The sequence below is a fragment of the Buteo buteo genome, chromosome 3 (assembly GCF_964188355.1).
Source record: "Buteo buteo chromosome 3, bButBut1.hap1.1, whole genome shotgun sequence".
In the NCBI taxonomy this organism is placed as follows: Eukaryota; Metazoa; Chordata; class Aves; order Accipitriformes; family Accipitridae; genus Buteo; species Buteo buteo.
The window spans coordinates 32,027,876-32,052,294 of NC_134173.1; the positions used below are offsets into that span (position 1 = coordinate 32,027,876).

Genomic DNA, 24,419 nt, shown 5'->3' on the forward strand with positions numbered 1-24,419 from the left:
TATTGAAAAGAAAACAGCTGTAGTTAAATTTAGGTAAAAATGAAAGAAATAAAACATTTCCAAAGCAAAGATGATAAACTGATTTTAAGATAATACTTTTCAACTTTCCAGCTGATATTAAAAGTAGAGCTTAAATTAACAGCAGTGAAATAGCTAAAAATTATTTGAGCACATCCTTCAGAATTTAATGAAGAAATGTCCTTGTTCAGTGAAAATCAGTTAAAGCTACTGTTTCACTTAGCATGAATGCAGTTTGGGTTGATGCTATAGTTTTTAAATGACCAGGAACACAATCCAAAGGACTGTCAACTAAGAGTCACTTCTATCTGAACCACCAGGCAGTCTCAATATGGTGGTTGTATGAATTGTGCAGGTCTCCTCAGGAAGGCAAAGACTGTTTTCCTTCTTTTCTAATCAACATCACTCCTTCGCTTTCCCTCATTGGCCTCTCCAGAGCAAAAGGCTGTTTATCTACTCAAATGGAGTGGGAACTTCTTTTTGCGGAAAAGTACAGTGAGAAGATTGAATTTATTTTCATTTCCAATGTAAGTAGGAAATGAATCCAGCCTGCCAGAGCTGGAAACCAATGTATTAACTCTTTACAGACTTTCCTGCCAGAACCCCTTATGCCAAAACTGTGTATGGGATGTTTTTAAGAGAAATCAGTTGGATAAATGTCAGGAGAAGGCAAACCAGACAGCGGGCTTCAGCACTACTTGTGTTCCCCACAGCCTTGGCTCCATCTGACAAGCCCAAATGGATTCCCCAGTGACCCAGTTCAGGGGTGATACGTCTCCTGGATACTTCAGTTCCACTCCTTCTCATCCTCTTGCCCCTGTATTTTGAAGCTGGGGTTGACAGTCTTTCCATGGACCGGCGAGGGGGCAGCTGTGGGCATTGCCTCTTGCAGCCTTTCCGGGGACCTGCCTCCCCCGCAGAGCCACGCGCAGGGACAGAGGGTGGGCGCAGGAAAGGGTCTTCCAGGTATGCCCACTGCATACTGGTTGAAGAGACACATGTGAAACCACTTACCTGTTTTAGATTTGGAAATAGGGTTGCTGCAGTAATTCTGAAGTCTGTTTCGGGCTTCATGTCTGAAGGTTGCAACAAACTGGTTGCCGAGGAAGCCGGGAGCCCATTCAACCATCTGAGCTAATTTTAGCCAGGATGCACTTCCATTTCCCGTGCAACATTTCACACATAAATGAGTCTAAGTGAGAGAAGGTGTGCGTATTATGAGTGAGGTCCCAATTCGCAAACTTGGAGCTCTTTCGACATTGGTATGTGTAGTAATTAAGAAGGGATTGAGATGTCCTGTTGCAGTGCCTGCAGTTGGAAACTGGAAAGGGCTTCCTCTTCTGTACTGTGACAAAGTTCACCAAAACAAGATTGTTACTTTACAACAGTTAATGATTTCCGATCACCTGTGTCCTTCTGTCTTCTTCCATCTTTCCTTTCGTTCCCTATATATATGTATTTTACCATACTCCCCAACAGAAAAGTCAGCCTTGGTTTGGTTAAAGTCATGTAAAAACCAGCGCTGTGGTTTATCCACTGTTTGTAATCATGTTTTCCTTAAAGGTTTCTCTGGAAACACTTCTACATTTATCACTTATACATTTTTGAGGAATATGCTATTCCTCATACTTATCTTTCATGCTAATAGCAGACAGATACAGTTATACGTACACATTATTGTAATTGTTGCTGATGGTGCCCTGTTTAGTTAATGTTACTTCTTTCTGAGTAGTGTTAGATTTGCTGAATCTGTCCATTTTTACTTTTGTTAAATTAAAAAAAAAAGACACATTAACATGCATTCAGAGAGATTTAGGGAGAGGGAGACCACTACATCCCAGTGCATGAATTAAAAAGAAAATGCAAATAGGCCCATAAATGAAAACCAAGAGTTGTTTTTATTTAATAGTCGCATCTCTGTCGATGCAAGATTTATTGGTTTCCAGTCCTCCCAAGGCTTATGAATGTACTTAATTGGACTAATTGGATTCAAAAGCAGGGTTTCTTCCACTCTGCAGAGCAAGGGTCCAGAAGCTGGCTAAGTTTCAGCATACCCTGTGAGCCTCACTTGTGTTCACATCACCAGCTTTGGTCTCCCCTGCATGGGGGCATGGTGACCTTCGGCAGTGTGGCTGTTCAGTGATACTTGCTTTGCTAGATGTGATGCAGGGCCTTTTAAAGAAGGAATTTGCATCTGATTCGCCTGCTTGAAGTCAACCAGGTGATAGAGGTGTACTCTGCAAAATACAGTGGGTTAAATGGCAGAAGATGTAGGCTTGTACACGTGGCCTTACATGCACTTGGCTTGTCCCTGATGCAGGTGGAGACTGCCTTGGGCCAACATGAGCAGCAGGGTGGTGGACTGGGTAAGGCAAGGTCCAATTTGTGTTTCTCTAAAGTCCATGCCTGAGTGTGGGTCTGGATCCACTCCATAATGCTGTATCCTGTGAGCCCCATAGTCAGTGGGGCTCCTCTCCCTGTGCTAGGGCAAACATACAGGGAAACTGTTGGCTCTGCGAAAGCAGTGAGGAGATGGAAGTATCTCAGACATGTTACTGCCTCCTACTGATCTTCCAAACTTAGTAAGGCAACTAAAGGACAGAAGACGGCTGTTGGGAAAGCACTATAAGTAAAAGCATTTGGGGCAAGATAATAAAGCAATATGTAAAATTGCAGAAAAATCTTGCTCTTTTTCTCCCTTCAAAAATGTAGATGGGCCATGAAGTGTAATCAAATATTAAAGTAAGAGTTAAAAATAGTTTCACTTAGTGCACTTCCCTTAATCTCTTGGCCATGTTTTTATTTCAAGATTACTTTTATTCTATTACTACTTTCCCTCTCTGCTGTTATATTGAAAAGCTGCACAAACAGAAGTACAAAGTGCTGTTCAAACCATAAAGCAAAAAAAAGAAATGAAAAATAATTTATTTATAGAATTGTTTTATTTGAAATAATTTTAAGTATCACATAATAATAGCATATTTGAAAGTCAGAGAAGTTATTTTTTAAAAAAAGATTGATTGTATCTTTTAAGGACCGTTCATATAAATACTGTGGTTCTTCACAGTGAGAAGTGTAGTCAAACAGAACCCTGTGCAGATTACTGTTGCTTGAGGGCAAAATAACTTTCATAGCATTCAGGGAGGCATGCTGTCACAGCCCCATAGGAGAATACACATGCTGCCTGGCAGCACGGTAACACGGCAGTAAGCTTGAGAGGACATGTATAAAAGCAGATAGGTGGGAATTTGTTCTCGTTGCCATGGTGTTTGGACACTGTTTACTTCACTTATCAGCCGAGTCTGGTTCTTTCCCTCTCTTCTGGAAACTTGCAGCCCTAACCCGTAGCCAGGTTCTGGCCCAGATAGACAGTCAGGTCCCAGTAGCATATTGACAAAAAATTTATTGATTTTTTTTTTTCTTTTTTTAACTAAGGTTTCTGGCATTTGTGGCTGAGCAGGAAAACTCCAGACAGTGAAGTGTGCCTTATCTGTTCAGTGGTGCTCCAGGTAGCCCAAAGCCCTCCTAAGCAGTGTCAGCTGGCCGCTGGGGCTTGCAGCCCCGGGTTAGCAGCAGGAGCCCCACAGAGATGGGTGCTGCTCCCTGCTCAGTCCTGAGAGCCACCAGGGAGGGTGGTGCCACTGCTGCTTCTTCTGTCCCCAGGGCTGGGGAGAGGCGGCGGAGCTGCTCCACCCCATAATGAGATTCTCAGCTCCTGCAGGTCGGTGGGAAGAGGGTTTGAGGAACATCAGGGGTGGTCCTGGGCTTTCACCTAGCTGGCGGCCTCTTTGCCCCAGTCCCACTCTACCTGCCAGACCGCAGAATTGCTCTCAAATAGAGGTACTTAACTGTTCTAAAATTTGTGGCAGTTTAATGATTATCTCAGATAAGGGGTGGGATGAGCTCTCCACATCAGTTTCCCTTGTAGTTTGTGCCAAGCTGTGAATATAAAATGCCAGGTTCTGGTTATAAAAGCACTCTGTCTGATATATACAGCACACTTCCTTTGATATCCTTAAACTAACTGCAACAAAACGAACCAGACATGCATATCAATTTTAGCTTTTCAACCACTAATGTCATGGTACTATTTTCAGTGACTTTGGTTTTATCATGGTGCCATTACTGCCAGTGAACTCCTGTAAGTTGAAAGGTTGTTGGCATATCCTTTGTAATTTTGAAAATAAAATATCCTTGTCTCCCTCTGACTGAGTGGTTAAATCACACTACAGTGGCCCTACTTGATAATTTTCTCATGAAAGACTCAAATCCTAGGGTTAATTAAAGCATGGAATAAGTATCTAGGGAGGCATACATAAATGCTAACAGGATTCCTACCACATATGTACAGAGGCAAACATCACCATGTATAGTTTATGCTAAGCTGAGGAGAGAAAATCCTCAGATCTCTTAAAAGGCAGAATTTTTATATTTTGTGACAGATGTAGCCAAAAAACCCCCAAACGATAACAAAACCACACAAAATTTTATAATGATGATACATAAATATATCCCTAATAATCACAGGGATTAAACATTCTGGGAGATTGTATAAAGCTTTGTATTTACAGGAATCTTAATATCCATTCCTATCAGAGGAACCTGGATCTAGGGTCAGAAAGCGAGGAAGACTGCTGTGTCCAACTGAAACTGCCAGGGAAACTGTAGCAACCACAATTACCTACTGATAGCATAATCTGGCCAGTGCTGCAGGCCAGAATATGATGGAGAAGAACTGCATGATCCATAATGATAGGTGATCAGATATATTGTTCGGCTTCTTGCCTAAAAGCCCCGGTTTTGAGAACATCCACTGGCACTCACCATCCACCCCTGGCACCACTGCGGGCACTGACTCAGAGGGAAGGGTGCCACCTCCTGACTTCTGCCCTCCTCCTCGGGTGGCCCCCGTTTTCCCCCAAGGTTTATTTTTCTGTACTGGTTTTACCTTCTTTAGTTTATGCTGGTTAGCTGAGGTAAGGGGAAATAAATGGATGAAGTAACGTAGAGCTTTTGGCAGAAGCCCTCATCACTCTTCTGTCAGCAGCTGTTTGGACCACTCTGGCATAAGGGGATTCTGCAGAGGGTCTCTCCAGCCCCCGGATCGCCTGGATTTAGGTCTGCAGTCCTGTAACTGATTTTGTTCATTTTAAAAGAGGTTAGGGTTTGTCTTCTTGAAGCAGAGCCTTAGGAGATGTACTAGTACCATCTGCTTTAAGCATCCAACTTGGATGCAATTCAAAGGACAGCGTTAGGAGCAGCAATTCCCTGTAACTTCATTGTAGAGAGGCAGGTGTCTGTACACAGGCAATTCAGGTCATTCATGTTAGATGCTTAAAATAGAAGATATGCAAATTCACATCGTCTGCTCTCTTCACCTAGTCCATTGCTTACATCTATTTAAGTCTTAAATGTGATTTACCATCGAGCTGCTGAGAGAAACCTTGCACTCTTTCAAAATTGCCTGTCCCGTTTAAAAAAAAAAAAGCATCTACATTAGATCATGACTGCATGCCCATTACAACATGTGTGCCCCCAGCACACACACACACTTCATGCCTAAGTTGCCTGGGAGGTGGTACGGTAGGATTGCCGGGTAGCCGGTGGGGGGGAGTGAGAGAGCAGGAGGCTGCTGGGCAGGACCGGCAGCAGCCACATTGCTTTCAGCTGAGTTGTGAGGGGCCGGTGGTTGGGCTGATTTAGTCCAGATGGTTTTTGAGGCGGTTTGCGCTATTGCCTTTGTAGAAACATGTTAAAATATAAATGAAGAAATGTGTTTCAAATAAAACTGTCTCTGCAGGAGTGTAGAAGTGACCATAGTGATAGGGAACCTAATTGCTAATTTATTTGCGGATTGTTTTTAAATGTGTCCTTTTGAGAACTGTTAGAAAAAGGCCATTTCATCAAACCACTCCCTGGCTCCTTGTGCTTGCATGTTTGTTTCCTTGCTTTGGAAGTGCTCAAGCTGTCACTCTGCTGCATTGTCATGGTCCAGTCTTCAAACGTTTGTTCTCCCCAGTGTTGTAGTGCCACTTCACATGGCGATTGCTGGCCTTGTGTTCAGTGCCATAGTAACCATTCCCTGGAAGGGCAGCAGGACAAGGCGAAGAACATGTCAAGCACCCGAGAGAGAGAAAATGTGAAGCAACACCTGACAAAGTCTTGGTATGGATGGCAACTACTGGACAACACTTTGTGGCAGTCAGTGGGTTGTCCTTAATGAAAGGAGAAGTAAATAAGCAATTCAGAATAGTGAGCAAAAAATTATGAGTGGCTCACCGGTATTTAAAAAGGGATTGAACAGATTGGTGCCAAGTGAGCGGTCCTGTGTGGGAAAGGATGCTTGTGGCAGTATGGGGAATACAGGTCAAACCTCCCAGCTCCTAAGTCATTCACAGCCAGCACATTCTCCTTGGGGAAGAAGTAGGCATGATAGGAAAGAGACTGCAAGTGATATGTATGTCTTGCTTGCTTTCTTCCTCTCTTTTTCTCTTCCCCTGCCCGCATATCTGGTTTCCTCCAGTTGCTTAGCAAGCCTGTGCCCTCTGAGAAGCCGGCAGGCTTCCCACAGGCAGCCGTGGAGGTGTGTGCAGGGAGGATCACTGTACTTGCTTTCTGCTACGGTACAGTTCCTCACTTGGCTTGGTGTGAGGGCATACCTGGGTGGCACACCTGGCCTCCCGGCCACCCCGTGGGCTCATCGTTGGTAGGTGAAAAGCAAGGCTGAGCCCAGTCTTCAGACGAAAGAGTTTTTGTTCATTCTGACCTGTTGCAGTTAGTGCTTTATTTTGTATTCAGAGTTTAATCGCAACCAGAGGCACGCACCGAGCAAGAAATCCTGCTTATCAAATAATGGAAATCATTTTGGTGGGCACTGTGAGTTCTTGCACCTTAGGGCTTGCATGGGCTTTTGGCTGCCAGCAGCGTGCACTGCCAGCTACTGGATACTTGGATCCTCAGGGAGGAGGGAGCAGGGGGAAGGAGGAGCTGTAAGGACTTTGGTTGTCACAACCCTTTTTCAGCTATTAGGAGATTAAGGCCACAGTTTCATAACACAAACTCTCTGCCTGCCTGCCTCAGCGCAAGGTCTTCCCCTATGCCAAATGACAGCTGCTCGCTCCTGTCTCTGCACGCCGCCTCCCCAGCAGTGCTGGAACAAAATAGTTGCGGTGCCGTGAAGCGGCTCAGCCACAGAGATGTCTCTGCGTTGTATTTCCACCTCTCCGGCCTGAAGCATTATTAATTTGAGAAGGGCACCTGAGTCAGCTTGAGTCCAGACGGGCTTGTTAGTGCCGGTGCAGCCGCAGCCGTGCCACGCAGAGGCTGGGCTCTGCGGAGCCCCCGGGCTGTCTCTGCCCTCCCGTGCTGTGGCTTGCAGGGGGCTCACAGGCTCTCCGAAGCCATGCTGGACCCATGCTGTTGAGGCTTGCAGGACCCAGATCTCTGAGGAGCGCCTGGTAGTGACGTCCAGGCGGCTGTATGAGGACTTGCCTGGGTCCAGCACGGCAGGCCAGGAGCCAGAGCTGGCACAGCATCTTGCCGACCTCCTCAGGAGCCAGCTGGGTGCCCCTGTGCCGTGCCCACCAGCCCTGCCGAGACACAGAGGCTGGTTCAGCCAGGATGCAGCTTGGGTCGATGGGGCTTAATAGTTCTGGCTCCTTGTGAAAGCAATTAAATGAGGAAAAAAGAGTGAATGCTGGCCTCTATATAAAGGAAAGCCTAAAACTGTGATCGCCTGTGGCTCACAAATCTGACAGTGAACAGACCCAAGCACAGGTGTTTGCTTTTAATATCGTGCAATCTCCTGGGGTCTGCAGCCCAACCTTCAGCTGTTTGGGCAGCACTGGGGAGGCTTTTCCCACCCATCGACCCAAGCAGCTGCCTAGCGCACAGGGCAGGGGTGCTGCAAAGGCAGTGCGAAGGATGTCACGCTGTCTGTCAGGCAAGTGGGGTCAGCGAGAGGAGATGGGATTCCCTGTGCTGGTTCCTGCTCAGCTTCAGAAGTGCCGGAGCAGTGCTGGAGCAGTGCTGCTACTCCAGTCCTTGGGCTCACACCATGTTTTAAAGGGAGAGTCAAGTCTTGATGGCTGCTGCAGGCTGAGTTCCTCCAGAGGGAGTCAGTTCTCATACGAGCCAGGCTTTACCTTTGTTTTGTGTGGCTTGAGTAGTGTGTGAGAGGATCAGTTATCCCACAGCAGTAGGAAGAGAGCCCTCTAGGAGGCTCAGTAGCATTTCTGATGAGAAAATACTTCGATGGAAAAGCAGCCATTTGTCTCGCAAGTCCAAATGTGCTTGATGCCATCTGGGCAAGGCAGCCCCTGGCCAACAGGTGTTTAAAGAAAGGCAGAGTAACCTTCCTTTGAGTACATTTGACATTGGCTCAATGTCCTGTTGCATTTCCCAGGTAGTGTATTAACTGACTCTGTTCCAGACCAGTAAGCACGTGATGATGCTTCAAGCCATGCCTGACCCTTTCCATGCAAAAGTAAGTGCCACCTGCAAGCTGGTTCTCATGTTCCTTAGGAGAAAGTTCCAAGTGCCTACCTGCGTTAAAAAACCCTGAAGAGTTCAGGGCTATCCTCCATTACTGACGAGCACAATTTCTAAAACTGGCTTGCTTTTCCTGCAGGTCCCCTGAAGTTCGCTACAAACCCGTAGGAGTAAAGGAGAACTGGGTTTGGGGGGCGACACAGCAGAAGAGAGAAAGTCACTGAAAGCGTGAAATCATGAGTGACACAGGAGGCTGCTTTTAGCCTTGGGACACCAAAGCAGACATGAATTATTGAAATTATGGCTCTGTTAATCTTTGTGTTGTCAGCCCTTCTATAAACAGTGAGCAGGTGCTGTACTTCTGCAAGTCCTGTTGAGTGGGAAAGCAGGAATCAGGGAGCAGGGAGGATTCTGCTGGGGCTCCAGTCTGCAGCATCAGCTTCAGCTGCATGACCTGGATCATTTGTTGGTTCAGACAGAGGGATATTGCTCTTCAAAAGCCTGCGTTCATTTCTTTTAAAACAGAGACATCCTTTAATAGTCCATTAGGCTCCCTCAATAGGTTTTCTTTTTTTCTTGTTTACTCTATATGCAATTAGAGTGAAGTCACTAAAAGTATACAAGACAGACAGTAACATTAATAGATGTGCATGGAAGGTTTGCTTGCTGTTCAGCTTTTGGGGTGTTTTGCAATTGTTTGTGTGTAAAGTACTTATCACAGAGTTTGCAAATGACTGTGTAACAACTGAAACTCAATCACATTTTACAACTTCAGGATGTGCTTTATGGCCTATCTGTTCTCTTGATAGTATTTGGAGAAGAAAATTCATTGTATGGTAACAATTAAGAGGATACGCATTGAGTAATTGTAGAAATTGTTCTGAGGAGAATCCTCTTGCACCATGTTTTGTCCCAGTATCCACAATACCAGACAATTTTAAAAGTGAATACAAATGAATAAATAAATAAATAATGAATAAATAAATAAATACCTACTTCAAGGCAAAGTAAGGTGACTCTTCCAGGAGCCTGCATTGCTGTTTTCCATCTTCAGAGGTCTCTTACAACAGCTGCAGCTCTGCACATCTGCAAAACTGGAGATCTGTGAACTCCAAAGCCAGCCTTTGCTGGCAGTTACAGCAAGATACAGATTCCACAAACAGCTTTTGCAGGTCCTGTATGAAAATAGGGTAAAAATATTATGAATTAACTTGGACAGAGTTTGACTCTACTCATAAAGCAGTAAGAGATAATGAATTAGTAGTTAACGATTTTATTTTTATTTTTATTTTGGACTCTAACAGGGTGGGTTGAGATCCATAATAGTAGTGGCTGGGTTTTTTGCATCTTCCATCACACTGAGACAAATGGAGAACTGAACAGAAAAGTTGACCTTTTGATGATATAGTTGCAGGACTGAATTCTTACTTAAGATGCTCCTGGAGCAATAGTATCTTTCACACATTGAACAGACTTTTTATCTTGGAAAGCAGATAAAGCAGTTGTTAGGACTCAAAATGCGTAGCAGGTTTTGGGGAAGGGTGGTTGCTGGGAAAACCCCATTAGGACCACTTCAGAAAAGCCTGGCACAGTTTATATGGCACATGTCAGGTTGCTGCTAGTTCAGTCCCTGCTCCTGAAGAAACTTCCTACAGGTGAAAGGCCTGGCTCTGTTGCACGTTCAGTCCTTTTATGTCTGCTGAAACTGCTGGAGGAAGACTGTGGCCCTGCTTCACAGGAAGAATTTGTTCTCAAAGATGCAGTTGCAAGACTGGAACCTTAGAGGTGGTAATTCATGTATTCTAGTACACTTCCCAGTGCAGACTTTGAATGGTATTACTAAGATGTCCCAGCAATGCAAAAACTCATTTGAAGCTGTAAAGCATCATTGTTTAACTCAAAAGGCTCTGCCTATGGTTAGTACTCATGTTTAATGCAGTAGGGCAGTGTTAATAATGATTATGTAGCATCTTCCAGATAAATACAATTCTGTTCCACAAGCAAACAATTTTGTAAAAGTTTTTTATCCAGGTCAAGAGAGTGGAAGTGCATAGCTGTTTTGTTTCTGAAGGTGTAAATCTGGTGTTTGTCACCTGTACTGGCTCTGCAGCTATACCATTGCATTTCTGTCTGCTGAGCATGATTATGTGATTACAATTCCTATGGAGATAGGGACCTAAATTTTGAAACCAGTGAATGGCTGAAACAGAAAAATAATGATCAGCTGTGTAAGGGATCAGTGATGATTTCATACTGTTAACTCATTTGTTTTCTTAAAAATAAACCCAAGTCCCCCAAAGCAAAAGGTGTAGTTTAATTGTGTCTTCCTTCTTAGACTTTGCCACAACTTAGCTCTCACAGGTGGCATGAGTCTATCTGCATTAGATTTGCTGCACAAGAAAACAATCCTGACTTTTATCAGGTGGGTGGACAGGGGAAAAAAACCCAACTTTTTGTCAGTCTTTTGTGTTGCAGCAGCTGGATTCATTGCTGCTATGGCAACACACCACATGATGAGGTGTATTAGATTGCTCTGCTCGGAGCACGAGGGGGAGAATGAACACAGCTCCTTGCTGAAGGTAAAGGTTACACTGGAGTTTCTGCCGGAGAGCTGGGGAAGGTCAAATGCTCCAGTTCCCAGCACATGTTGTGCTCAGCAGAAAGGAGTAGGGGCACGTGGCGGTATTAAACTGCAGAACCAGGTAAGGTACAACTGCATCAATTAACCTGAGATCTTACCCTTCTCGGTGTGGCAGCACAACTTCCCAGAGAGTTTTCTCTTAATTTTTCCAAGTGTTTTTCTTTAAAGTTACTTTGCTAATGTGACAATGTGAATACATTGACAGTGGTTTAAACTGTTAGAGAGACTCTTTTACTGCAGAGAGACCAGTTCTACAGATTAGGAGGTCATTGCCCTCAAATAAATGCAAAAGTGCATGTAGATTTTTGCTGTTGTTTCAGCTTTACTTCAAGGTGTTCAGCAAGTTTTGGTTTTGTTACGATCTGCACAGTGGTTCAGAACATCTCTCTTGTCAGTCAGAATCCGGGGCTTTACCTACTTAGTGATTTTTATTATCAGTACTTTTTAATGATCTGCTGTCTTTAGCATTTATTAACATTTCTTCCTCCCTCCCTCCCAATCAGCTGCATCAGGGTGCCTGAGTCTTCTTGGAAATGAATTTTCATGTCATTTCCTCCTTCAGATTTTATGCTGCCTCCTTAAGTCTGACAGTTTTCTTAGAGCAGTTAGCCAAACTTCAATGCACCTGTAAAGACATGGAAGTGGAAACAGTGTCACAGGGTATTATGGTTTTTACCCTGTTAACCATTCATCCACATACAGGTAAATAGAAATAATCAATGTCAGCGTTGAATTTATGTTTATTCAGAACCATATCAAACTCAAAAAACTATTTACTTTCCCATGTTCTCTATGCACCTTTTCTTTGCTTTTACACATCACTAGGTTAAATGTAATAGGCTTTCAGGTAGCATCCAGTAGGTGGAGGAAGACAACAGTATTTTAGAAAGGGAAAAACAGGGACCAAAAGGTAGTGGAGAGGGTGGAGAGCATGCCTGAAATTGCTGTTAGATGGTTCAGTACTTTTCCTGCTTCCCATGAGGCGTTTCCAACATTTTGAATACTTTCTATTATCTGCAACTTAGAACATAATTCTTCCTTACCACTGGGCTCCTGTTTATTTCACCAAATAGTTGCTTTTCTCTCCTGACAAAAGCCTCAAACTTTTGCTCCATAGATGATTCTGCTTACACATATAACAAGAATCAGGGGCAGAACTCCAAGTGCTTTTCATGCCCGTTTAAGAACTTTGGTGAGGCTAAAGACTCACCCATTCCCTGGTTCTGTCAGAAAGCACAAGACGCACGGTATGGATGTGTGTGCAAAGCCAGTCCATGGAAAAGGCTCCAGTGTGTTTCATGGTAGACAGATAAAAAAATATAAAGAAAAAGTGGCCTGGTCTACTGCGTTTACATAGGGCATAACAAGGGTGTGCAAATGTGCAGTCTTTCTCCATTGCTCTAAGTAAAAGATTTCAAGTGACCTTTCTGTTTCTCCAGATACGTTTATATCCCTGGTGATCCAGTGTTTAAAAGCTCTCATTGCCACTTTAGGCAAATTGGAAGCATTCCTGTGGAAACTGAGGACTGGTGTGAAGGTCAGGCTTCCCCTCACTCACCACTTCTCGTGGCAAGAAGCTACAGCCAGAGTTATGGTATAACTAAAACAAGTCTGAGTGGTAGGCAGTTTTGCCAAAAGCAAAGAGCAAGCTTGCTTTATGTGACGCTGTAGGGACTGCGTGGTCAGAGCTCAGATTTCAACGAAGCTCCTCCAGCTGTAATAAGGCGACTTTAAGAGAGGTGAAAAAAGAAGCAGCCATCCCTTTTGTCAGCTCCCAGGAGAGAATTTGTGAAATAAAGAAGTATATAAATAAGCAGCCTGTTGATGATCCCAGAACAAAACAGGTTTGCAAAGAGTTGAGTCGGTATTCTTGAAAATGAGGATTCAGAAAGGGTAGAAATCTTTGAAGGTGAAGATTAGCTGTACAAGGAAAAACTCAAGCAAAACAGGACCGTGATTTAGCTCTGATTCCACCCATTCAAGCAGAGCAAGGAAAATCCAGATCAAATTATCTAAGTAATCAAAGAAGCTTAATCTGTCTAGATTTAGGGACCTTGTTCAATTGGGTGAATGAGGAATCAAATTCAAACACCCAAGAGCTCTTTATCACTAATACAGCACATCCATTGTGGCCCAAAGCATAAGGCACTGGGGATGCAAGTGATTCATAGCATAGTATCACTAACACACTATCTAGCTGACTGTCACTGAGATGCACTAGGGGTGAATTTGTCCAGGAAATTAAAAAATTAAGGAATCTAGATAAAAGGAGACAAAGCACCCTCTGAGAAGTGCTTCCCTCTCCATGAGTTTCATTTGTCTTTGGAATCACAGCTGTGATAGTTTATCACAGGCAAGGGAGAAAAGGAAGTGAGAGCCTTAGGGGCTTCATTATTAAGCACCAACAGCAAAACAAGATAGACAAGAGTGTCTAGCTAGTCATCTTTGCTAGAATAGCAACAAGGTGAGAGATTATGGAAATACGGGTATGGAGAATCATATTCTCAGTGCAGCCTGGTGAACAGAAGGAACATGAGCACTATTGGGAAAAGGTAGTTTCCTTCACCAAAGGGTGTTCCTTTGCGTGTTTTTTTCTAGGATCATATTGGAGTCTACAAAATCCTTAGAGATTACAATCCTGGTCATAATTTGATGAAGAATACTGTCTTTTCAAGTATCACATACTGTCCATTTTTAGGATCTTCCTCCTTTGACTTTTGTTCCATTTACTTTCTACTGTCTCATTAATCCCATTGAATCTTTTATAAAACCTTCAAAACAAGGGATAGGTGTCTTTTATGTCTATAGACTGCACAATGTATTAATACCCAGTGCTAACTGAAACCTCTGAAAGGTACAGTAAAACATATAATAATTCTTTATAACATATGGGTGCCTCTTGTACATGAACCAGCTGAGAAAGTCATGGAAGACTGCTAAAAGGTATTACTATACCATCAGAATAATTTCACTGCATGATTTTCCTATTTAGATTTTACCCAGGATTAAAACTATAACTCACTAATAATGTCAACAAATCTATAAGAGAGATCTCATCTGCCCACTCCTGCAGATTAAAATCACACAATTTATTAATATAATATTCTTTTTACTAGTTTTGGATTCATGGAAAACAGTGGAAAAATGAAACTGACACCACTGGAAAGGCAAAAATTAATCCATTGGGCTGACATGACTGTGTCAGCCTCTGAGAAGAAAGAAATCTGGGATCTTGATTACTAGGAATAAAAACAGACACAAAATTTTAAGGCTATGTAATATGATGTGTATATGCCTTGTATGCAAATAATAACTTAGGCAAGTTTCCAATACAGAACAACTTGCAGTGACTAATTGATGTAGGGATATGTGCACCAGTAGGAGCAGGCCAGTCCCTCACTCAGCCGTCAGATGGCTGAGATACTTGTCTAGGGATAAATATGTACAAGGATGATTACAGTAGCAGATGCTAACTCTAGGAGCTTGGGCTCCACATCCAAATGTTCATCTGGCTCAAATCAAAACGGGCAAAAGCATTTCCAAAGGGAGAGCTAACATCTCCAGGGCCACATCTCAGATCAAGAGTGGGTGTATTGACAGCAGTCCAGGGTGTCTTCTTCACATGCAGGAACTGTGCTCTCAGGGCCAGTTATTTCCAAAAGGTCCAGCCACTTAAAGCATTCAACATGGAGAGTTAAATCTGTTCTCTTTGGAAGGAAGTCTGCTATGAAGTCATCCTGGCAGAAGTTGATTTGGTTCTTCATAGAGCACAAGAGCTTGTGGCATCAGGATGTTTATCTTGGATGTCTGTAGGGCTAGCTCCAATACCCATTCCAGCTTTAAGGGTGTGCTGAAACAGGCAATAGGAGCTTTAGTCTTTGATGGTCAGAGCCAGAGACTATCTCAGCACAGGTTGATTGGGGGGCAAATCTGTAGGAAGAAGCTATGCCCCCTTTCCACTCAGAGACCTCAAACACACACAACATGCACAACAGCGCACTCAAATACACATAGCAGCTTGTGGAAAATGAGGGTCTGGCTTCTGGACTGCTGCGGCCACTGAGCAAGGAAGGAAGGCTTGTGTATGAATGCCTCAGGGAGAGATGTAAAGCTGCCACCTGGCCACATTTGCCTGTGGTCAAACTTCCTATAATTCTTCCTCTGAGGAACTTGCCTTCAATATTGCCATGTCCTGAGTGCTCACAGATCACGAGTCTGTGCTATAGAACGGTCATGAGATGTTAGAGCTACCCTACTTTCTGGCTTGTTGCATGTTCTTTTCTGCAGCTGCGAACCGTGGAGAACTTCTAAGTTCACTGCAGAACAAGAGTCTGTTCAGCCTCCTGTTTCCAGTAGTATAGTCTCTTAGGGAAAAAAAACCAAATGCTGTGATACCCTGAGAAGAGATCCTCTTTTACTGATGGAGCAGTAGAGGTACAGCTAAAAGAAAAGCTCTCTGAGGTGGGGCAGGGTGGGGCAAGGTGGGCATATAGTGCAGAGACCCTAAAACTTAGAGACTCATTTGGGAATATGTGCAGATGATTACTTTCAGTCAGGAATTAATTTCCTGTGAAAGAAGGAGAAAAACAGCTGCTTTAACCAACAGCTCAGGGCTTCTGGTGGCTCTTCGAGGTGTTAAGTCTTTGAGTGGAAAGGGAGCATAGCTTCTTCCTACAGATTTGTCCCCCAATAAACCTGTGCTGAGATAGTCTCTGGCTCTGAACATTAAAGACTAAAGCTCCTATCCAGATCCTGTGCTAAGGAAAAGCTTCTCTCTGTGATTCTACTACCTGCTCTGTCAGCTTCAGGCTATACTAATTAACTGATCTACAACAAGACTCCTCCCTCTCTGCCTGTCCCATGTAACCTAACCCTCATATACCTACATGCTTTTGTGTGTGCATATACACACAGACACACATGCAGACACACTTAAAGTGAGTCATGTATGTCATTAGATACAAATTATTGAGTTGGGGTTGAATTACTTTGGTTTTCATGATTTCCAAAAAGAAAAATGACTGAAGAAAAGATTAAATGCCACAAGCTCTTTTATTAAAGGTCAGTGACCTAAGAAGTGCTATCACATTGGGTAAAGGAGAGTGAACAGGCACAAAGTGCAAGTCTCCCCTTCCTTTTACTGAGCAGGTAGCCTGTTAGTTGTGCCCAGCTTTGTGCTGATCTTCTGCAGTGCTGAAGTAACTGGCTGCCTCTGAGGCCGACCATCCCACATGCATTGCGAGCTGCAACCACACAGTGGACTGAAAGCAACTGAATTTGCACAGTGCCACCTACCTACTAACTGCAATAAAGAATGTTATTTCTCACACGTTTATGTCACGAGGTGAAGACTAAAAGCCTGTTAGCTGTCTTCAGTTATGGGTATTTTTGTGTGGAGTGCTGCTTAGAATGAAAAGTGGCAGATTAGACTTTCAAGCACCCTTTGACAACGTCAGCGAAGCTGAGGGTGCACTGACGAATGCTAATACTGGAAAACTAAGAACATCTCGATTGTTAATTCTGCTGAAGTTAGCAGAGCAAAGAAGAAAAAAAGGGGTTTTTTTTCCTTTTCATAACCCCTAGGCTTCATAAATGCATCACACTTCCTTATTGTCACTTTGCTTGGGAAATCACTGCTGACATCTCACCTGAGAATTTATTATCATTCCAGTCAGGCTATATTTCACTTATATTGAAGATTTCTTGGATTTTTACCAGCTTTAAATTATATTGAAAGTAGGCAGATGAACATTTAAATTAAAAGGTTAATTGAAACTGAAATAGTGCACTGGCACAATTAATTTGTTTCAGTTAAAAAGTTTATTAGCTTAAATAAGTATTTGCAGAACCAAGGCAAAAAAAGTTGTGCATGTGTTTCCACACACACAAAAGTAAAAGTAGTTGTATTCAAAAGGTGAATAGCCACTAATAACCCTTAAAACCAATAGTCCATAAGAGTATATCTCCAAAACAAGGAACATTTTTCTGTAGCCAAAGGCCAAATTTTTTATGGTTTCCTATCAGTCACTGGTTTCTTTCATGATTCTTTAGGATTTATGAGCATACTGAAGTCTTCAAAGGTGTCAAGAGGAAGAGCTTACGTTGTACAAATGCTTGGGCCAGCAAACACTAGTAAGGTCTTCTGCCTGGCAGAAGATGACCAAATATATGATTCTCTTGTCTTCTTTGTGGCCTTTTTGAGACTAACCAGCAAGATCCTTGTGAGGACGAGTTGTTAGAGAAATCTGTCTGCTTTTCCTTTTTCCTAATTGGAGAGGGGTCAGGCTCTGCTGGTGGCAGGAAGAGGAAACAGTGATTCATTCTGGCTTTCCTGGAAGAAACCAGATTTCAGTTAGTTGGCTTTTCTAGGGTGCCTAATTTAAGAGCACAGCCAAATGAAGATTTTTCTTCCTTTGAAAGAACTGTATTCCCAATCTAGGGGGCAAATTCAACAGCAATAGTAATACCAAAATTAAACTAATCAGGTTAAGTCTGTATGAACACAAATGGTTTTTTAGACAGAGCAAGTGCTTGCAGTATGTTCCAAAATAAGGAGTAACACATGTTATTTGGAATACGTTTAAACATGAAAAATGTGCTTTAATTGGATTATTTTAAAGAAGTTTATGTTTGAAAACATCTAAGCTTAATAAAAATTATATTGTGTAATTTTCTATTCAAAGAAATGTTATGGCCCTAAATAGCAACACAAATGGATTTTTTTTTCAATATCTAATAGATGTACTATTTTAAATTCTACTTCATCCCCTGTATTAGTTTTCTGACAGGATTCCATCATCAGGCTTTAGGGAATACACTTAAGCACTGGGTCTTGAAACTACGGTAATTTTTAATCTTTAGCAAGTGACCAGTTAGACCTCATTGGCTTTATGGCATTCAAACCTCTCTTCAGATTTTACTAGGTATTTTGCCCATTATAGCATCTGCCTCAGTTATACAGATGGGTATGCTGGGACAGTATCATACCAAAACCACCAGTTTGTGAGAAGTGGGAACGCACTTTTATCCCCGAGCATGATTTTGTGAGTTTATGCATCTTAGTGGCACTGCAGGAGAGGAGACAGTAGGTGGTCTTGGGCAATGAGGTGGATGCAAAGGTCAGGATGCCTCCTGTTTCACTGGAAGTGTGGCCGTAGCTCTCTTTGAAGAATTATCCCACCCTATAACTAACTGTGTCAGTTCTGAGCAACTCAAATGTGCTACCTCGTGTGACTTGAGAAACAAAGCCTAGTCCTTTGGCCTCTAATCAAAAGCATTACTGTTTGATGTTGGTCATCTTTGACAGCCGTTCCTTGTTTTCCTCATGCAGTGCACACACAGCTCGCACATCAGCAGTCACCCAGCAGGTGTGAGGTGCCCAAATGCTTCTCTGGTGCACTGCTTCAAACTGATGTGCTGTTCATGAGTAGGCTGACCAAAAAGACCTGTTGTTTGGGTTTTATTCTGGTCTTTGTTCGGTGTTAGAAACGTAACTGTCGACCTCTGAAAACTCTGTCTGCAAAGGTACAATTCAGCGTCTTCAGCAGGCTTTGAAAATACTTCAACGTGTGAAGTATCAGTGTGAAGGGCACTGATAGGTACCCCTTAGCTTCCAGGCTGTACGTTCATTGTATTTCCCTTCTCTGGTATTCTTACTGTCTTCCCTTGACTGCATTGCCACTCCCTTCTCTCCCATCTGTCCTATTCCTCCTCCATCCTCACTGCATATATGCACTTTTTTGCCTCTGTTGTGCTATTCCTTGGAGCAGACTCGCATTTTCTAACGGCCAGATGCTCTGCCTTCAGATCCATCCTTTAACATTTATGCAAGGAATCTCTTTTTCTAGCTCTCATCAACAATAATCCTTGCTCCTTTTCATTGCCTTTAACTGTTTCCATATGTCTTGTCTTCTGTTTGTCCTGTCTTTGGTGGCAAGTTTTTCCTGTGTTCATGAAGCACAAGTACGATTCTTGGTGAATGTTATCAGCGTTGTGGCCGCAATTAAGTTTACACTTCGTAGAGGGCCAATTGCTGGTGTTATTCAGAGATATTAATTGGACTTAACCCACACTCTTTCATATTGTTGCTTTATGCTCAATAAAACAACCTATTTGGTGTCCTATGTATCTGACTGAAATAAGGCATTGCCAGAGCCCAGCACTTGCTTGTTGTCTGTTAGGGGAAAAGTACTGAAACCGAGGAGCTTTCCCTCTGGTAGACCTTTCCCAGAATGAAGCCCATGTCACTCCTGAAGAGAAGCTGTTCTCAGGAGAGGCTGTGAGCCAAGCATGTGCCTTGATCCACCTGCCTCTTATTTACATGCTTGCCTGGTGTGCACCGCTGGGCTGCCTAGGGCTAACAGCTTCTCCAGGCGGCCACCAGGCACCAGGCGAGATTTGAGCTGTTGGCATCATTGGCCTTCCATCCTGATCTGGAAGGTGACCTTTGGAGGTGCTGGGCGCTGTGGCACCAGGTCTGGGCTCTTGTCTGTAGCGCGGCCTCAGGAAGGCTGTCGAAGGGTGGTAGAGGCATACCCTAAAAATGCGTAATACTTGTTTCTGAAGTACCCCTATGTGCTTGTGTACTCGAGACTTGGAAGCTCCTTCCCTAACTGCCGAGATAATGTGAAATAGGGAAACAAGTGCGCTTTCTGCACATTGAACACTGAACAATGATCTTTGGAAAGGCAAATCTGTGGGTGAATGAGAGAAAGTGATTGGGGGGGATCATGAGCACAGAGACAGGGGACTACCTGCTTGTGAAAGAAGAAACCTCTTACAGCCACACCATGTGTAAGGGTATGAAACCAGCTTCTGCCATGTGTTCTTTTTCATGCATCTCACTGCTGAGTCTCCTTTTCAGAGTGATTTTGTTAACAGTGATATATTAAATGCAGGAAAATAGAGTAATCCTGAGCCATGGTTAGAAGCTGAAGAAGGAGGATGTTTTAAGCTATCAGGGTTTTTTTTCCCCAGTTGGCAATGTAAAAATCTGTAAATCACATAAATAACCTAAAAGACTAAAAGCAGTATGAAATAATTATTCATTTGGGGTCAGGTTTTGATTTTTGAGAGCCTAAGTGTAATTATTCTGGCACAAGGGACCTTCTAATGGTTTTAAAGCAAACAGAGCTGGCTGCAATGGGAAACCTGTGCCTTCGAACCAGCGAGCACGCTGGGCTGGGCAAAGCAGTGAGGCAGAGTCCCATGAGCCGGAGCATCACCAGCTTAGACTTGCGCTGGATTTGGGTGGTTGCAGGCTTGGGGAAGTTTAACAGCCTTCCAGCTGTCAGGAAGAAAAGATTATTCACCTCCATTTTCTTTAAGCACCTGGCTTTATGATAAATAAACTAATGATAATAAACTAAACCACCATGTTTTACAACAGAAATAAGAGTTCTAAGTCAAAAGCTTGAGGAGGGGGATCTTCCTTGCAGAAGCTGTGACTCAACACACTTGGACTGTGTATGGCCAACAGTGAAGTATGTTCTTTACGAGGCTTTTTTCCCAGCCTGCTCTCTGCTCCCTCTCAGTTAAACAAGGGCCATATTTAAGCACATTTAACTGAGCTGCATGGAGAGAGAGAAATGATTTAAAACTACTGAAACTGTAGGAGTCTTTTTTTGTAAGGCAGGGTATGTGCAGGTAGGTGCAGAAATAGATCTTGCAGTTCAGAAATAGGTTTTGAATAGCAGAACATCCCAGGCCTTTAAGTTTTGGGTGAAGTTCAAAGAAATCCTTCCAGAAAGCCAATTCAGAATTTAGCCAGGCCATTCTGTTCCCATTTGTCTCTCTAAAGCCTAGGAAATAAGAAGTTTAATCAGCAGTCCACCAGTGCAATTAGTATTAGCTTAGAAAATTTTCCTCCGTTTGGGGTGTGAGTTGGCAATATAGAGAACAGCTACAGATCTGAAAATACTGAGACAAGGAGCAGAAAGTGCTTTTGCTCCCTTTTACTAAGCTCACACCTCTATATTTTGAATTCTGACTAAAACCCAGGATAATACAAAGTTGTAAATAGAATAAGGACAACATTGCAATGATCTCAACAGTTTGTAAAAAAAAAATTAAATTTTCTATTTACCTGAAGTGTCCTGCCCTTGTCCATAAAACCAAAATTTTGTGTGTGAATTGTAATTTCTAACAGAAATAAAATACTCTACACAGTGTATTTTAAATCTAATTGCTACCACATAAGAGAATATGTCTTCATAATGATAGTTCTGATCTTGAGTTAACTGTTAACCCAGGACATTAATACTGAACAATTGTAACTGTTGGAAGGGGATAGTAAAAATCTGAAGCTCCATTCCAGTTTCTGAAACCGATGTTTTAGGGAAGTAATACCAGGGCTGTAAGCACATTCTACCTGGGAAAATGCTAATCCATCTTCCCTTCTACTACAGCTGGTCAGATGTGAACAGAAAGGTCCTGCTAGTGTGCTGGAGGCAGAACAGACTGTGACTCTGCCATCTTCAACATATTCCATCTGGCTTTTGCAGCTCTTTGCAAAGGGCAGGACCTCATGAGCTGCTGCTAATTAGAGTCCTGTGCCTTTAAATTCCTGTTGTATCAGATGAAAAATTGGTATGTGAAAACACCTGCAGGCCAGGAAGAAGAGTTTAAGTGGTTATGCCTGCATTTTAAAATAACTCCTTCCCCCCTCCTCCCCACACCATGACTTATTGCATAAAAATAGCCAATATTTTAAACTTCTATCTTCGGGGAGTGTCCCATGCAATCTCTGTGCCCTTTCATGCTCTCTTTCCTATATTCACTGTTTGGTAGTCACACTTTTCCTATAAAAATTCTGGACAGCTAAGGGATAGATTACTTTCATTGGAATCACTGAAATTATTACATCAAGGTCATCAGGTTAACTTCCTATCTTTGTAAAACAGCATACAATTTTAAATCCAAAATTATCTAAAGTGGATAAAGATGTGGAAAAAATGAACTGATATAATGATGCATAAAATCTCCCATCAGTGAATATTTCACATCTGCCACTTAAGGATGAACAAGATTGTGTCATTTGTAACAAATGCCACCTTTTTCATTGAGAATCTTACAGTAATTAAAGAACAGAAGTGACTTGATCTACACGTTGTCGTCATTCATTGCTTATCAACTGTTATTTCTGATGTTGCTGTTCTGTTGTCTTGGCTCCCCCTTGATTGTGAATCTGTTCACATTACAATTTAACCTTGCAGCATTCTAATTTTAACACTGCAACACTACAAAATAGACAAACATACAGACTAAACTCTGTTTTGAAAAGATAATGTTTATTTTCATTGCCTACCTTGATTTTTGGGGGGAGAATGAGAACTCTTCCTTTGTGAAAGGCAGATAGCTAATGGACATCTTACAATATATCCAGAAATAGAGGTATCCTAAATCACAGGTTATTTTTGAAAACACAAGCCATTATGGCTAAAATTAAACATAGGTAAAATCCTGGCAAAATTGACTTCATTGTCATTGAAGTCGATGAAAGCCTTTCCATTGGTTTAAGTGGAACTGTGATTAAACTCTGTATTTTATGTAGAAGATTAAGAGCTTTTACTTTTTTCACATGCAGACATATGCACCCTTTCTACTCCCTTTTCTGCTCTAAATGTACTGTGTGGGAAAAGAGCTACTTAAAAGTTCACAACCTTTAGGAAAGATGGCATGCCAGCAGCGGAGAAGCATTAGTCGGTGCAGGCTAAGCATGGCTGCGTACGTCAGCCAGTGCCTTTAGTTCCCAAACGAAAGGATATTTCACTTGACAGGGCTGCAGCAAAAAACTCCAGGTAGATTTCAACAGGCTTCAACTCCCAATGTTAAAAGGAGAAATTTTAGACGTATTTACTGAGGCTTTCGAGTTCAGTGCAAGACATTTTCCATAAGGCAGTGTGCAGGCTGCATTTGTGAAAGTATATTGTTATAGCAACTTAAAACAATGTTAACATTAAAACAAGGATATCAGCTCAAGGGAGTTAGTCTGCAGCAAGCTAAGCCATAGCAATACTCAGAGTAAATGGCTTCTGACTTTTAAAAGTGTTTATTTCCATGGACAGATGTTAGTTTTGCCCTTTCTTTGTGTGGCAAAAATCTGAGGAGCAGGGACCAGTGTCAGGTCCGTCTTGTTCCAGGTGCTGATCCTGAGGGAGATCACCTGGGGGCCTGCAAGCAATGGAGCAAGTACTATTGCATTTTATAGTGGACGTCCTTAAGGAAGAAGTCAGGGTTGTACCAAGGTGCCATGTTTTCAAAATAAAATTTGCAGCATTTGTTCCAGCCAAGAGAAATTTGCCACAATATTTTGCTCCAGTACTCATGGTAACTCTGGCCAGGAGCCCTCAAACGCAAATCTCCCTAAGCATCTGCTCTTCATCACTCAGGCAAAAACTTTGGCCCAGCCCCTGAAAAAAACTAAATCCTTTATTTTAAAGGGCAAACATTTACTTTCCCACACAATTACCTGCCTGGAATACAAGAGAACTGTTTACTGAGAAAAAAGAAATAAATGACATTTTTCTTTTTTAAAGGCATCCTGTAAAAAGGATGAGAAGTGTAAGCTAAAGTGCCATTCTTTCCAAATCTGTATTTTTTTCCCCCATAAATACCAGCATAAACTGATGCATATACTGAAGTTTGCATTTGTTGCAGATAGATCCATGACTTCAAGAACAAGTAAAACACCTTTGTACCAGGACAAAGATGGTCCAGATGCTGTACCTTGCCTGGAAGGACAGGAAGTCTGCGTATAAATCTTTTTTGTGGATATGGATATAGCAGAAAATATTCTGAGTAGCTGTTGCCCACAGCAAGCTTAAAAGGTTTAATCTTAGAAGGTTTTCTATCCCATACACATTCAGCTGTTACCTGTTTTACAGTCAGTGTTTGCAATACTGGGGAAACAAATATAAACAAACTCACTTTTATCCTGATGTAATCAAATGCGTGCAGATGTGATTTCTGTTTGTTTGGTGTGCATGAGGAGAATGGGAACATCTTTTCTTTGGACTTTTGAGAGAGTAGTGTATTTGTTTTTTTCCTAATCCTTTGCCATATCAAAAACTGAGCAGTCAAGACAAAGATTGTGTGATGTGTCTTTTTGATCCTAGCAAATATATTATTCAAGTCTGATAAGGTGTGCTTTTTTGAAAATGTTCGTACCTAGCTTTTCTGTTGAAATTTTAGAGATGAACTGAAATCATTCACATACAAAGCGTTGGATTTGGTGCTCAGTATTCTTCCTCTTCAGAGAAGCTCACATAAA

At 42.4% G+C, this 24,419-nt stretch overlaps 1 protein-coding gene across 21 annotated transcripts in view; it reads left to right on the forward strand.

Moving 5' to 3' along the window:
- DTNA (dystrobrevin alpha) overlaps nucleotides 1–24,419 on the forward strand; it is a 231,552-nt gene that overhangs the window by 90,914 nt on the left and 116,219 nt on the right. The window lies entirely within an intron of this gene.